The sequence below is a fragment of the Loxodonta africana genome, chromosome 27, assembly GCF_030014295.1.
Source record: "Loxodonta africana isolate mLoxAfr1 chromosome 27, mLoxAfr1.hap2, whole genome shotgun sequence".
Lineage (NCBI taxonomy): Eukaryota > Metazoa > Chordata > Mammalia > Proboscidea > Elephantidae > Loxodonta > Loxodonta africana.
The window spans coordinates 23,962,965-23,977,335 of NC_087368.1; the positions used below are offsets into that span (position 1 = coordinate 23,962,965).

Sequence of the window (14,371 nt, forward strand, 5' to 3'; positions counted from 1 at the left end):
TGAATTCAGAGGTCATTGTGCTGAGTCAATCACAAAAGGACAAATATTACATGACACCATTAGTATAAAGTAACAACAAAAGTTTTACAGACAGGAAAAAAAGCAAAACATTCCTTGATGATTACCAGGGACGGGATGGGGAAGAAGGAACATTACCAATTAGACAGAAGACATGAGTTAATATTGGTGAACGGAAAGGCAACTCATAACAAGTGGAAAGTCAGCACAGCATGACAAAGGCAAGGGAGGACACTGAGAGGAATGCAAGAATAAAGGGCAACTGCAGTAACCTGTATAGCTTAGTATTAACAAACAGTAATTTAAGAATGGATAAACAGATAGATATGCCAAGAGGTGTGGCAGGATGTAAGGGAACACACCCATTGGCAGATAAAGGTTTGGTGGTGGATATTTCTACACGCATGACTATAAGCGTGGCTCATATAGAGCACACAAGGGGCTTAGGGAAATCTCTTAGACATAACCAAACACCTCGTGGGATGAAGTTCCTAGGCTGTAAGTAAAAGGACCATAGACTCAGGGGACATCTACGTCAGTTGGCACAACATAGTTCATAAAGGTAGTGTTCTGCATCCTACTTTGGTGAGTAGCATCTTGAGTCTTAAAAGCTTGTGAGTGGCCATCTGAGGTTCAACTATTGGTCTCTTTCTGTCAGCAGCAAATGAGAGTGAAGAAAACCGAAGACTCCAGGGAGAAATTAGTCCAAAGAACTAATGGACCACATGAACCACAGCCTGTAGGACCCCAAGACCAAAAGAACTAGATGGTGCCCAGCTACCACTACCAACTGCTCTGACTGGGGTCACAACAGAAGATCCTGGACAGAGTGGGAGAAAATTATAGGCCAAAAGATGAAATTCACAAAAAAGACCAGAATTGCTGTCTGACAGAGATTGGAGGAGCCTGAGACTGTGACCCTAAGATACCCCTCTGACCTGGAACTGAAGCCATTCCTTGCATCCACCTCCCAGCCAAATAATATACAAGCCCATGAGATAAACAGTAGCATCCGAGAGGAACGGATTCCTCAGAACGATCTATACAAGATCAAAAACAAAGATGAGAAGGCAGCAAGGGGTAGAAAATCAGGATGAAAGGAAATGGGGAAGCCAGGGCAGAAATGGGGAGACTGTGGGGAAGGAAACCAAGGTCATGAAATGCTTTGCATACGAACTACTGAAGAGGAAACGAATCTGCTCTGCAAACTTTGACCTGAGACACCATAGGATGTATATATATTCATAATATTTCTTTAATATCCTCTTAATTTCCGTGGGATCAGTAGTGATCACCACCATTTTATTTCTGAAATTGGTAGTTTGTGGGTTTTTTTTTTTTTTTTTTCCTCTCTCTGATTAGCTGGGCTACAGATTTATAAATTTTATTGATCTTTTCTAAGAATCATCTTTCGGTTTTGCTGATTTTCTCTCTTGTTTTCATGCTTTCAGTGTCATTGATTTCTGCTCTGATTTTTATTATTTCTTTTCTCCTGCCTGCTTTAGACTTAAATTGCTCTTTTTTCTTTAGTGTCCTAAAGGTAGATGCTTTTGATCGGTCTCATTTTCTAATATTTGCATTAAGGCCATAAATTTCCTGATAGGCACTGCTTTCACTGCGTTTCCCACATTTTCAAAAGTTGCATCTTCATTTTCATTTAGTTAAAAATCTTTTTTTTTTATTTCTCCTGAAACAACTTCTTTACCCTTTTGTGTTATTTTAGAAATGCTTTGTTTAACCTTTAAATATTTAAAGATGTTCTGTTTATTTTTCCGTTCTTGATTTCTAGTTTAATTCGTTGTGGTCTGAAAAAATACTTTGCTTGATTTCTAATCTTGTAAAATTTTAAGGTGTATTTTATGGCCTAGAATATGGTCCATCTTAGTAAATATTCTATGTGAGCTTGAGAAAAATGTATATTCTGCTGTTGTTGAAGGGAATATTCAATAAATGTCAATTAGATCAAGTAGATTGATAGTACTGTTCAGATTAACTATATCCTTACTTGATTTCTCTTTTACTGAAAGAGGGGTGTTGAAGTCTCTATAACAGATTTTTCTATTACTCCCTGAGGTTCTATCATTTTTTACCTCTTTTATCTTTATGCTCTGGTGTTAAGTGCGTGCACGTTTAAGATTGTTATGTCTTCTTGGAGAATTGACATCTTTATGTAATGCCCTTCTCTATCTGTCTCTGGTCACTGTTCTTGTTCCAAAGGTGACTTTTTTGAAATTAATATGACTACTCAGCATTCTTCTGTTTAGTGTTAGTAGTGTTAGCATCATGTATATTTCTCCATCCCTTTACTTTTAACCTACCTGAGCCTTTATTTTTAAAGTTGGTTTTTTATAGACATCATATGGTTGGGTCTTGTTTTTTAATTCCCTCTGATGCTCTCTGTATTTAGAGCATTCACATTTAAAATGATTGTTGATATAGTTGTGTTAATATCCATCATGTTTGTAACTGTTTTCTGTTCATTGCACTTGTTCTTTGTTTCTTTTTTTCCCTTCTTTTTCTGCCTTATATCTGGTTTGAATTGAGCATTTTATATGATTTGATAATATCTCCCCTCTTAACGTAGCAATTATACTTCTTTTAGTGGTTGTTCAAGAGTTTTTCAGTGTACATTTACAACTAATATAAGTCTTCTTTTAAATAACACTATACTTCATAGGTAGAACAGGTACTTTATAACAGTGTTTCCAATCCTGCTGCCACCCCTTGTAATATTTCTGTTATTCATTTTACCTATCCTTATGTTATAATCACAGAATACATTGTTACTATTTTACTTTGAACAAACATTTATCTATTAGATAAATTAAGCATAAGAAAAATAAAGGATTCTTCATTTATTCTTTCTCTGACATTTTTTTCCTTGCGGAGCTCTGAGTTTCTAAGGTATATCATTTCTTTCTCCCTGAAGAATTTTTAACATTTCTCAGAGGGAAGGTTTGTTTGCAATGAATTCTCCCAGTTTTTGCTTGCCTGAGGAAGTCTTTAGTTCGCTTTCTCTTTTGAAGAATTAGTTTTGTTGAATATAGAATTATAGATTGGTAGTTTTTTCTTTTAGCAGTTTAAATATTCCACTGAACTCTCTTCTTGTTTGCATGGTTTCTAATGAGAAGTCTGCTGTAATTCTTATCCTTTTTCTTAATAAGTTATATGTTTGGATTCTTCTGGCTTCTTTCAAGATTTTTTCTTTGTCTTTGATTTTCAGTAGTTTGAATACAATGCACATAGGAGTAGATTTTTTGGGCATTTATTGGAAACCCTGATGGCGTAGAGGTTAAGTGGTATGGCTGGTAACCAAGAGGTCGGCAGTTCAGATCCGCCAGGCACTCCTTGGAAACTCTATGGGGCAGTTCTACTCTGTCCTGTAGGGTGGCTATGAGTCGGAATCGACTCGACGGCAGTGGGTTTGGTTTTTTTTTTTTTTAATCTGTTGTTTTCTGAGTTTCCTGAATCTATGGTTTGGTGCCTGTTATTAATTTTGTGAAATTCTCAGACATTATTACTTCAAATGTTTCTTCTGCTCATTTATGTTTCTTTATTCTTCTTTTGGTATTCCAATTACATATATGTTACACCTTTTGAAATTGTCTCAAAATTTTTGGTTCTTCTGTTCTTTTTTTTTTATTATTCTTTTTTTCTCTTTCATTTCCATTTGGGAAGGTTCTCTTGATCTATCTTCAAGCTCACTGATAATTTCCTTGGCCATGTCTAGTATACTAATGAGCCTACCAAAGGCCTTCTTTGCATGTGTTGCACTGTTTTTGATTTCTAACATTTCCTTTCAGTTCTTCCTTAGAGTTTCCATGTCTTTGTTTTCATTAACTCATCTGTTCTTGCATGTTGTCTACTCTTTACATTAGAGCCCTTAGTATATAATTCACAGTTATTTTAAATTATCTGGTAATTCTCAAATCTGTGTCATCTGATTCTGATGCTTACTTTGTCTATTTAGAATGTTTATTCTTGCCTTTTAGCATTCCCTGTAATTTTTTGTTGTTGTTATTGAAAGCTGGACATGATGTATTGGTTAATAAGAACTAAGGTAAATAGACTTTTAATGTGGGGTTTTATGCTAATCTGGCTAGGAGTGGGACTGTGTTTCATATTTGTTGTAGCTGTAGAGGTCAGAAGTTTCAAATTCCTCTAGTGTTCTTGTTTTAGTCTACTCTGTTGTCTTTGGGTTCTCTAAGAACATCTACTCAGATTCTGCATCTTGCAGCTCTTTCAGCTGTGGTGCACTGTTGTTAGACTCTCAGCTGTTTTTCTCCTCTTAGGTGAGAGTCAAGCTAGAGGGCATGTAGTCTGAAAACGTCCTTTCCCCTGATGGGAAAAAACTATGCTAAAATGTTTTCCCCTGGAGAATAAACCTTTGTTATAGAGAATGCTCCTGGCTTCTATCACAATTGTTACTCTTCTGCTGTCCTTGCAAGAACTATGAGGGTTTTTTTTTGTTATTGTTGTTGTTTTGTTTTTTTGGCTTCTCACATGAGAACCTGATGGGTACCTAGAGTAAAACTCACAAAAACCTAAGATTCACACCCTCAAGAGTTTCTCAGCCTCACGTTAGTCCACACTCAGCCTCCAACAGTTCACCAAACTTATTATTTATGTGTTCCTACTGAAGAATTGATGCATCTGAATCACCGTGTTGGTGAAGAATATTGAATATAATATGAACTGCCAGAAGAACAAACAAATGTGTCTTGGAAGAAGTATAGCCAGAATGCTCCTTAGAAGGGAGAATGGTGAGACTTCTTCGTATGTACTTTGGACATATTACCTGGAGGGACCAGTCCCTGGAGAAGGACATCATGGTTGGTAGAGGGGCAGTGGAAAACCCTCAACGAGACGGATTGACGCAGTGGCTGCAACAGTGGGCTCAAGCATAACAAGATGGTAAGGATGTTTTGGGATCAGGCAGCATTTTGTTCTTTTGTACATAGGGTAGCTATGAGTCAGAAGTGACTCAATGGCACCTAAAAACCACCACCACCACCAGTTTATGGCTCTAGCAGCTTCTGCTCCAGGTAAGCATGTCTTGGCTATGCCTGTCTGGATTTTCTTTTTCTACAGATTTTGGGATAGTGGCTTGCCCTGCAACATCATTTCTCTGATGAATTTAAGATAAGTCATTGATTTTTAGTGTGTTCAACTTCTTTCTAATTGTTAGGATGGAGTGATGACTTCTGTGTTCTTTGCATGTCAGGGATAGTCTGTTTTTGGTTTTTGTAATTCTTTTTTATTTACCAAATATGAATGACTTACATTATCCTGGACTAGTTATTTGCCAGGAGGTTTCTCTGTGTGTGGACAGTGTGAGCAGGCAGTGGGGACAGATGAGTTCTGAAGGATTTTCTGCGTCCTCCTTTGTTACTGTTGCTTGACAATAGGGCTCTCTGTGTAGCCTTGCTTTTGCTGGCTCTCAGAACCTAGTCAGAATATGGAGTGCTTCTTTTTCTGTCCCTGAACTCCATAGGCTCCTTCACTGGCTACCACTATCAAGAGACACAAGCACCTGCCATCCAAGGCATTCCTTCTTTTTTTGAAAAGGTGGTGCTTTGTGAGATTTGCCTTTTCTGGGCTCCACTCAGATTTTTATGCCTTTCTTCATCTTCTCCAGCAGTTGTTCTCTGTTACATTTCATTTCTGCTTAACTGGGTCTTACTCAGTGTGAGACTCTCTCCTTGTGAGAGTGAATATTTGTTGATTCTGACATCTGATATCAAAAGATGTCCCCTGTAGCCCCTATTCTTCTCCACTACGCTGTGGCATCTTCTTGCACAGGCCTTCTACTCGCAGTTTCTTTTGGCCACGCTTACACATAATTTTGAGTTTGTGGATTTTTCTCTGTCTCCTAGTATCCCCAAAGATGTATTTCATGGCTTTATTTTTGTTCTCCTTGTTGCTCTATTTGGTTTCCAGGAGAAGTGGGAAGATTTAAAACTCAGCTTCTGCTGTGTTCCTAACCTCTGTTCCAAATTTGGAAAGACTAAGAAACTTAAAAAAACAAAAACCAAAACCAAAAAAAAAAAAAAAACCAACAACTGGAAAGTTAACACCAGGGTCACAGTGTGGCCAGGGCACAGTGCAGTGCACGGGGAGCCCTCTGGAGTGGGGTGATGTAACTGCCTTTGTAAACACAGCATGTCCTGCTGGTCTCTGATTTCTCTTATCTGAAAGTGATGTGTTTTTGTCATTCTTGATGTTGTGTGCCCCCAGTGTGAATTTGGCTAAAGAAGCAGGTAGTGATATAAATGCAAAGTAATTCGATTTTACTTGGAGAAGTCAGGCTCTGAAAAATTTGACTTTGATGAGCTAATATAGGAGAGAAAAGCAATTAAACTGGTTTTTACTTTGTCAGGATTTTTTCCCTTTATCTATGAAGCCTGACTATATGAACAAGTGATTTTAAATAATTGTAAAAATGCCCCTATCCACGTAAAGACACACACATTCACACAGGAGAATTGCTTTATTTAAGTTTATAGGAGCTCCTTGGACAAGGTTTTCAGGAGAGAAATGTTTCTTTAGTAATTTATGCCAGTTTCCTCTGCTTGGAAGAAAACATTTTGGGGTGGGGGAATAACTCAAAACTTTAGTCTGTGTAATCACATATGGGCATATGGCCTTTGCATTTTCTCTGCATAATTACTTAGACAGTAATAACAAAATATTTTAAATATATTTGCATTTAAACACATAATTACTATATCTACATAATTTGTGTTTAAAAGAAATCTGGCAACTTGTTTAGGAAGCTAAAAGAAATAACAAACTATGTTCTTGTCAATAAAAATGACTTTATTGAGTTTTAATAAAATGTGTGTTGGGGGACAATAGAACTTATTTGGCATCAGTCATATTTGTTACAAATTTAGTGATAAGTAAATCACACGGTTCTCAGTGCCTCATTAACTCTCCCATATAATTGGCTTACTTAAACCGTTATCGTTGAGTCAATTCCAACTCATAGTGACCCGATCGGACAGGGTAGAACTGCCCCATAGGGTTTACAAGGAGCTGCTGGTGGATTCCAGCTGCTGACTTTTTGGTTAACAGCCGAGCTCTTAACCACTACATGACTTGCACAGTTCTGCTTTATGTTAAGGCATTAGCCCTGAAGAGCAAAGTTAGCTAAAGAGATTTCCAGTCTCCCCACATCGGGGGGACTTAACACAGTCTCTCCAGTTTTATGAAGAACACTTGGGGGCTGACTTTGCAAACAGAGACAAAATGGTCCAGGACCACAGACCCCAGAAAAAAGCCAGGTTAGGCTGGCTGTCCTTTAGCAGCTACTGGTCAGGAATCCTTGGATTGTGTAAACAGTTAAGGGTTTGGCTACTAACCAAAAGGTTGGAAGTTCCAGTCCAGATGCCTCAGAAGAAAGGCCTGGAGATCTATTTTTGAAAAATCAGCCATTGAAAACCCTACGGAGCACAGTTCAGCCCTGACACATTGGGTTGCCACCGGTTGGAATTGGCTCAGCGGCAACTGGTTTAGCCAAGGAGCAGGTAAGACCAGACAAGCCTTGGGGAAGTGAGAATCCAGAAAACACCGTAAAGAGCCTGGGAAACTCTGCAGAGGGCATCCTGGGAAGGCGTGAGGAGCGGAAACAGAGATGGGCATTTTTATTAAAACCTGTGTGTTTTCCACGGGTGCGCAAAAGGCCTACGCCTTAGGAAAATGGAGAAAGGCATAATATTTAGGAAAAAAATAAAGAGGAAAAGATTCTCTCCCATCCCTCAAACTAGAAAAAGATTTCCTTGGATTTAGGAGCAGTGGAAACAGGAAATAATGAAATAGAGGGCCCTTGAGCCTAACTTTCTGGACAGAAACATGAGGGAGGAAGTGAGAGTTGAGAGAGGAAGTACCCTGTCACAAGTGCTGTGTGCCTCTGCTTGGCTTTAATGCTCTGCTGCTCCTTCTTGAAATTCCTGATGATTTGATCTCTGAACGTGTATTTTGCAATGAATCTGATGGGATTAATGGAGCATGTGCCTGGGCAGAGGACCCATTTCTCCCCAAATGTTTGCAGTGTCCAGTGGGCTCAGAATTCTGGTGGACTCGGAACCAGTGAGGATGTTATGTTTGTGACTGAGTTTAACTGGGGCACTGACAGCCCCAAGAGCCCATTGCTTTCCATTGGAACCATAACTTGTTTCGAATGCAAGAAGAAAACAGTGGCACCCCAAGAAAGAGGAACAACCATGACCAAAGAAACCTACATATCCTTTGTTACTTGTGTCACTCTCCTGTATAAGCCAGTCATCATCTATGGAGAAAATGATGGCATAGAAGGAAAGGAAAAGATCAGGCAGCCTGTAGTTCCTTCTCCTTTAAGCCCCTCCTCATCAATAATAAGCTGAAGGTAGAGAGTTCTGGTAAAATGCATGCATATCGAGAAGCAAAATAAAAACATTTGAGTTAGTTTTGTGAAGCACTTACATACTTACCGTACTTAATGCACATTACGTTATAGTAAGAACAAAGTGTATACGAATGTACAAGCTACAAAATATGAATTGTGTAACTTTGGTGAGTACACATACACGTGAATGCTCTTATATTTGCATTGAAAGCTGGCATCACACAGTATAAAGATGAGCAGTAAATTCCATGATCCAAACCAAAAACCAAACCCAGTGCCCTTGAGTCGATTCTGACTCATAGCGACCCTATAGGACAGAGTAGAACTGCCCCATAGAGTTTCCAAGGAGCGCCTGGCGGATTTGAACTACCGATCCTTTGGTTAGCAGCCATAGCACTTAACCACTATGCCACCAGGGCTTCCAAATTCCGTGATAGTGAGTTAAAATTTTAATTTTTCTTTACTTCGAATGGCATTATATAGCAAATAAAATGACCATTACAAGTTGAGAGAGAGACACCAGAAGCAAGGGGAAAGCTTTATATTTAACACCTTTATCGATGATTTGTTTTCCTACAAATTCTGCAGCCACCACTGGACGTAGCAGAGTATTCATGTAGACCCATCAGATTCTGTGCTCTGAGGTAGCGGAGAGAGCCGTTGACCTAAAGGGGCCACCATCTTGTGGATTAATGATTTAAGACCAGACTAGCCTCTCTCCAGCTTCTTTGCACTACATCAGACCCCCAGGATCTTGACAGATGCGTATGGAGGGATGATTGTCCATAAGACAGAGTTTAAAGTTTCCCTACTTTATTAGTTTCCTATTGCCGCTATGTCAGTTAGTCACAAACTTAATGGCTTAAGACAATACAAACGTATTATCTTAGAGCTTTGGTGGCTGAAGTCTAAAATGAGTGGGCAGGGCTGCCCTCCTTCTGAGGACCCAGTGGAGAATCTGTTTCCTTGCCTTTTCTAGTTTCTAGAAGTCACTTAGGAATGCCTGGGTAGTGTAATTGTTAACTGACTTGGCTGCTAACTGAAAGGTTGGCAGTTCAAGAACACAGTTCTACTCTGACACACAGAGGTCGTCGGAACCCACTCAGTGGCAGCTGGTACGGGTACTGATACTGGTAGACGTCACCTATAATCCTTAGCTCCTGTCCCCTCCCTCTATCTTGTCATCCTAAAACTCCCCAACAAGTTTTCTCATTTTCAAAACGGGCGACTGCGAGCGTGACCTTGTAACTAACACCGTGATGAACCTGTAAGTTTTTCTCCTTCCTTTTCCTGCTTCCTCCTTCACATACCTTTGTTAATGACTTTGTTTTGACCTAATGCTAATAACTTTGTTCTTTGTTTGATCTGATGCAAATAACTTTGTTTTGTTCTGACCCCGTGTGGCCTACAGTCCCCCACAGGGAAATCTGAGCCCAGATGTCTGACATGTACCTCTTTAGCCTGATAAGGAGATGTCCAGCATGTATCTCTTTAGTCTGATAAAGAGTTTTTGGTAATATCTTGTAATGAATAACTCGTCTGGCCATGCCATCTGCGGGCTACAAAGACACTTATAACCCTTGTAAAAATTCTGTATAAACTCTCATGTAAAATTGTTCTTTGGGATTCCATAGAGACAGTCTGTGTTGCTGTCGGCTCTCTGGTGGTGTTTACATCTCCTGAATAAACTTTCTCACTGTTTCTAACTTGGAGTGTGTTTCACTGGGTCGACTGCTCCACCGCAGGCACCTAATCGGGCAACAATCTTGAAAGCAATCTATGTAGCAACTTCTCTCTGTGCTTCCGCCTTTACACCATCTTCTCTCTTCTAAGGACCCTGTGATTGTACCAGGCCTACTTGGGATAATCCAGGATAACCTCTCCACGTCAAGATCCTTAATTTAGTCACATCTGCCGAGTCTTTTTTGCCATGTAAAGTTCTGGGATTAGGATGTGGACAACTTAAGAGAGCCCATTATTCAGCCTACACACCTACCATCCAGTGGGTTGGAGTGCTCACCATAGAAATTAAGCTTAGTCATAATAAAACCATTTGATAAATTTGTGGACGGAGACTCATGCTTTGTACATTAAAGCCCAAACAAGGCAAAGGAAGAAAGCAATCAGTGTTAAAAAGTCTAGTAATGTTAGTAGTAAGAGAATTTGCATTTAATAACGGGAGACCCTCCAATTATTACTGTAAATGTGCAAAGTCTGTTTTAAGAATATATATTTCCTACAAACATAGTTATCCTTCAGTTCATTAATTATGCTGTCAAGTACGGCTTTGACTCTCAGTGAGCAGCGTATCCAGCGTATAGGATAAAAAGGCACCATTATTAAGGAAAAAATCAACAATGCCCTTGGTCCTAAAAAGGTGAAGGTTTATTAAGTGCACGTTTTTCTTGCTAGTTGCCCATTAGTTGATTGTGATCCCCAAGAAATAGCAGAATTGAGCTGCCCCGAGGGGTTTCCAGGTTTTGACCTTTTGGAAGCAGATTACCAGGCCTGTCTTCCAAGGTTCCTCTGGGTGGGCTCAAACTGTCGGCCTATCAGCTAGTAGCCAAGTGCATAACCGTTTGTGCCACCCAGGGACTCGTAAGTCCACACATCTTAGAAATTCATACTTCGTTAGAAGCACAGTTATTGTGAATAAATGATGTGGCAGACTCAGTGAGAGCCTGACCAGTGACAGTTTTCCCTAGCTCCTTCTCCTTGCATCAAACCGGTTCAGATTTTGTTCAGAAATCTGCCCTTCATCTCCCAGCCCTGCCCTTCAGGGCGGAGCTTATCAGACTACAGTGTGCAAACGAATCACTTAGGGACCCTGCTAAAACCCAGGTTCTGTTCCCGGAGGTCTGGGGCAGGGCCTGAGATTCTGCATCTCCAGCTAGCTCCCCGGTAAGGCTGATTGATGCTTGCTGCTGGTCCATAGATCCTATCTTGAGCAGCAGGTATTTACAGGTGATCACATCTGGGGACTGAGAGTGGGTTTAAGGTAAAATTAAAGCAGAAAAACCGTAGCCACTGCATCTCGATTTAAGAAGAAAAACGGGACCTTTGTTGTTAACAATTTATGGAAACATTTGTATGAACAGTTGGAAATGTTCAGTGAAGTAAATGTTGCCATCATTAAAGAAGTTACATATGATAAAAATCCATTCCTTTCTGTTAAGGAGGTTTACTTTCTAGTGCCAAATACATAATTCCCTGGTGTTTCCAGTTGCTGACTTCAGAATCTTATAGTAACTGAAAAGTACTCATGTAATTTTTGTTGGTTTGTTTTAAGCATTCTTCCTTTCAGTTCATGCCAGGAATCTCTCAGCCCCTTTACCTACCCCAACAGTTTAATCCTAGAACAGGTAGCACATCACTTCTGATTGAAGTGAGTGACAGGGTCAGTCCCATTCTATGCAGAAGGATTACCCAGCGGCCTGAACCCCAGGAAGGCTGGTTCATGTGGATTTTATTTTGGGTTCACTGATGACATCCTAGTCAAATAACATGAAAATGAGTGTTATTGGTCACAAGTTAGAGGAAATAAATCCTCTTGGAGTCACTGTGGAATGTGGCCAGACCTCAGCTGGTAATGATTACATGGTACATCTAGGGATGCCAGACCTTGTTACCAGAGAATGGCCTTGGTTCTTGTCTTCAGTGTAGGAAAGAATTCAAAGACTGAGACAAATAGTGCCAAGCAAGCAGAGGTTTATCAGCAAGCAGAGGGTGAGTAGTGAAAGTACACTTGACTAGGAAGCGTCAAACAGGCTACTCAGGTAGAGAAAGAGTCTGCATGCCCCATAGTCATTTTCTTAGGGTTTTATACCCTTGTTGTCTCTTATCTCTCCCTGTTAATGTTTAACAGCCACTACATGAACCCTTACAGAAACTATTTCCTTGTCTTAAGGTTTAATTACCAAGTTAGGGACCTTATCAAGTTAGAAACTTTATCAAGTTAAGGACCCCTGTAAGAATCATTTCCTTGGGTTAAAGTTTAACTATGCAGGGACCATCTTATTGAGGAATGTCACCACCCCCTGTCTCTTTCTTTGTAGGGACCGTCTTATTGAGAAATGTCATCACCCCTGCCTCTTCCTCCTCCCGAGTGCAAGCTCTCCCCCTCCCCCTTACAATCCTAGCCCTGGGTCCTCAGTATCTGCAGATATTTCTGTGCCCCACAGACACTGAGTAGGAGGTACTGTGTGAACCAGGGCAGCTTGAGTCTAGGAGGAAACCTGTGTAAACCGATGATGGATGATGATGTGGGGGCCTTTTCACAGCCCCTGAGTCCTGTACACACCTTTGACCCTTAGTCCAGCCTCTGGAGTTGGGTAGGGAAGGAGATTTATGATGACTAAGGCCGAATATCCTTAGTGCAATGTTAAGTTTATGTAAAGAAAATAAATTTAAGGTCTCTTTTGCATACTTGATTTTGTTGCTGGAATCTGTCTATATTTTTTGGTTTTCATAAAACAAAATTCATAAACTAAATATTTGATTCCTTGGAGCTCTCATCTAAGCATGCCCGTCTTCCACATCCGGCAAGTTTTCCTGCAGCTTTGTTGCTGCCTCCTCTACTCCCATCGAGTAGGTTTAATTCTAGAAGGTCTGTAAAGAAAAATAAAGACGAGATATCATTGACTGTCATCTGAATAATTTACCAGCAATTTCTAGATACCGAGAAAAATAACACAGGTATTGATCTTAGTCACTTCTAGACGGATACAAATTTTAAAGTGACACAAACAACCAAGTTCACGTAAGACATTTATGTCTGACATTATCTGTTCTTCTATCAATAAACGTTCATTTACATGTTAAAACATCAGCATTTTAACTTAAGTTTTTAGGTTTTAATTATTGTAAACAATTCCTAGGTGATATGCTTATATAAGTTAGGATCTACTAAACCATACTCAACCAAATCAGCTGCTGTCTAGTCCGTTCCAACTCATGGCGACCCCATATGTGTCAGAATAGAAGTGTGATCCATAGGGTTTTCAAAGGCAGATTTTTTGGAAGTAGATCTCCAGGCCTTTCTTCTGAGGCATTTCTGGGTGGTTAGCAGCTGAGCACAATATGAAACATTTCATCATGTTTCTGATTGAGATTGAAATAGTCATAATTGTTTAAACTGGGGTACTATGTGAAACTACATTGTAAAAAATTAAAACGACCAAAATTTTCCAATTGGGAATTTGGACCACTGGTTATATCCAGGTGTTTGTTGTTGTTGTTGTTAGGTGCCATGAAGTCAATTCCAACTCCTAGTGACCCCAGGGAACAGAGTAGAACTGCCCAGAGGGTTTTCTAGACTGTATCTTTAGAGGAAGGTATATAGAGCCAGGGAAGGGAACAAGCAGCAGAAGGTAGCCTGTGCCTTTCCGTTCCTGCTGACGTCCATTTACAGTCATTACCAGGCTATGTTGATGCCATTTCTAAGCAATCGGGTGCTATTGCTTTTATTGGTAAATTAGCCTCCAAAAATAAAATCCTCTGGCTTCTCAATTAGAGCTGTTAAAGAATGACTGACGTTATTGTACTGGACTTCTCTGTGAGTAATACATGGGGATCTCTTCCCCACCTCCCCCTGGGAAACTAAATTGTGCTGGCCTGTTCTCAGCAATAAACAGCATAATGAGTCTTGTAACATCGGAAGTGCATAAAGCATGATTTGGATGATGGATTTTATATCTCTAAAGGGTTAAGCAGCGTATTTAAAGCTCTTAACATGCGGCTTGAATTCTGTGTTGCATTTTAGAGTTTAAAAAAGAATGACAGTACAGAAATAGAAAGTAGATGATTTTACAGTTTCTAAGGGTTACTCCCTTCCAAGGGTTAAGGCAGGCACATTCAAACCTGAGAGGGAAAGAAAATTGCATTTTAAATATGGAATGTACTTATGTGAGAATTTTTACTTTTATTTCAACCTTTATGGTTAAGTCGTAATTCTCTTGGGAAGATATA

The 14,371-nt window shown here is 39.8% G+C and overlaps 1 pseudogene; it reads left to right on the top strand.

The window, feature by feature from the left end:
- Nucleotides 1-12,039: 12,039 nt before the first annotated feature.
- LOC104846399 (ATP-dependent RNA helicase DHX8-like) overlaps nucleotides 12,040-14,371 on the top strand; it is a 31,074-nt pseudogene continuing 28,742 nt past the window's right edge.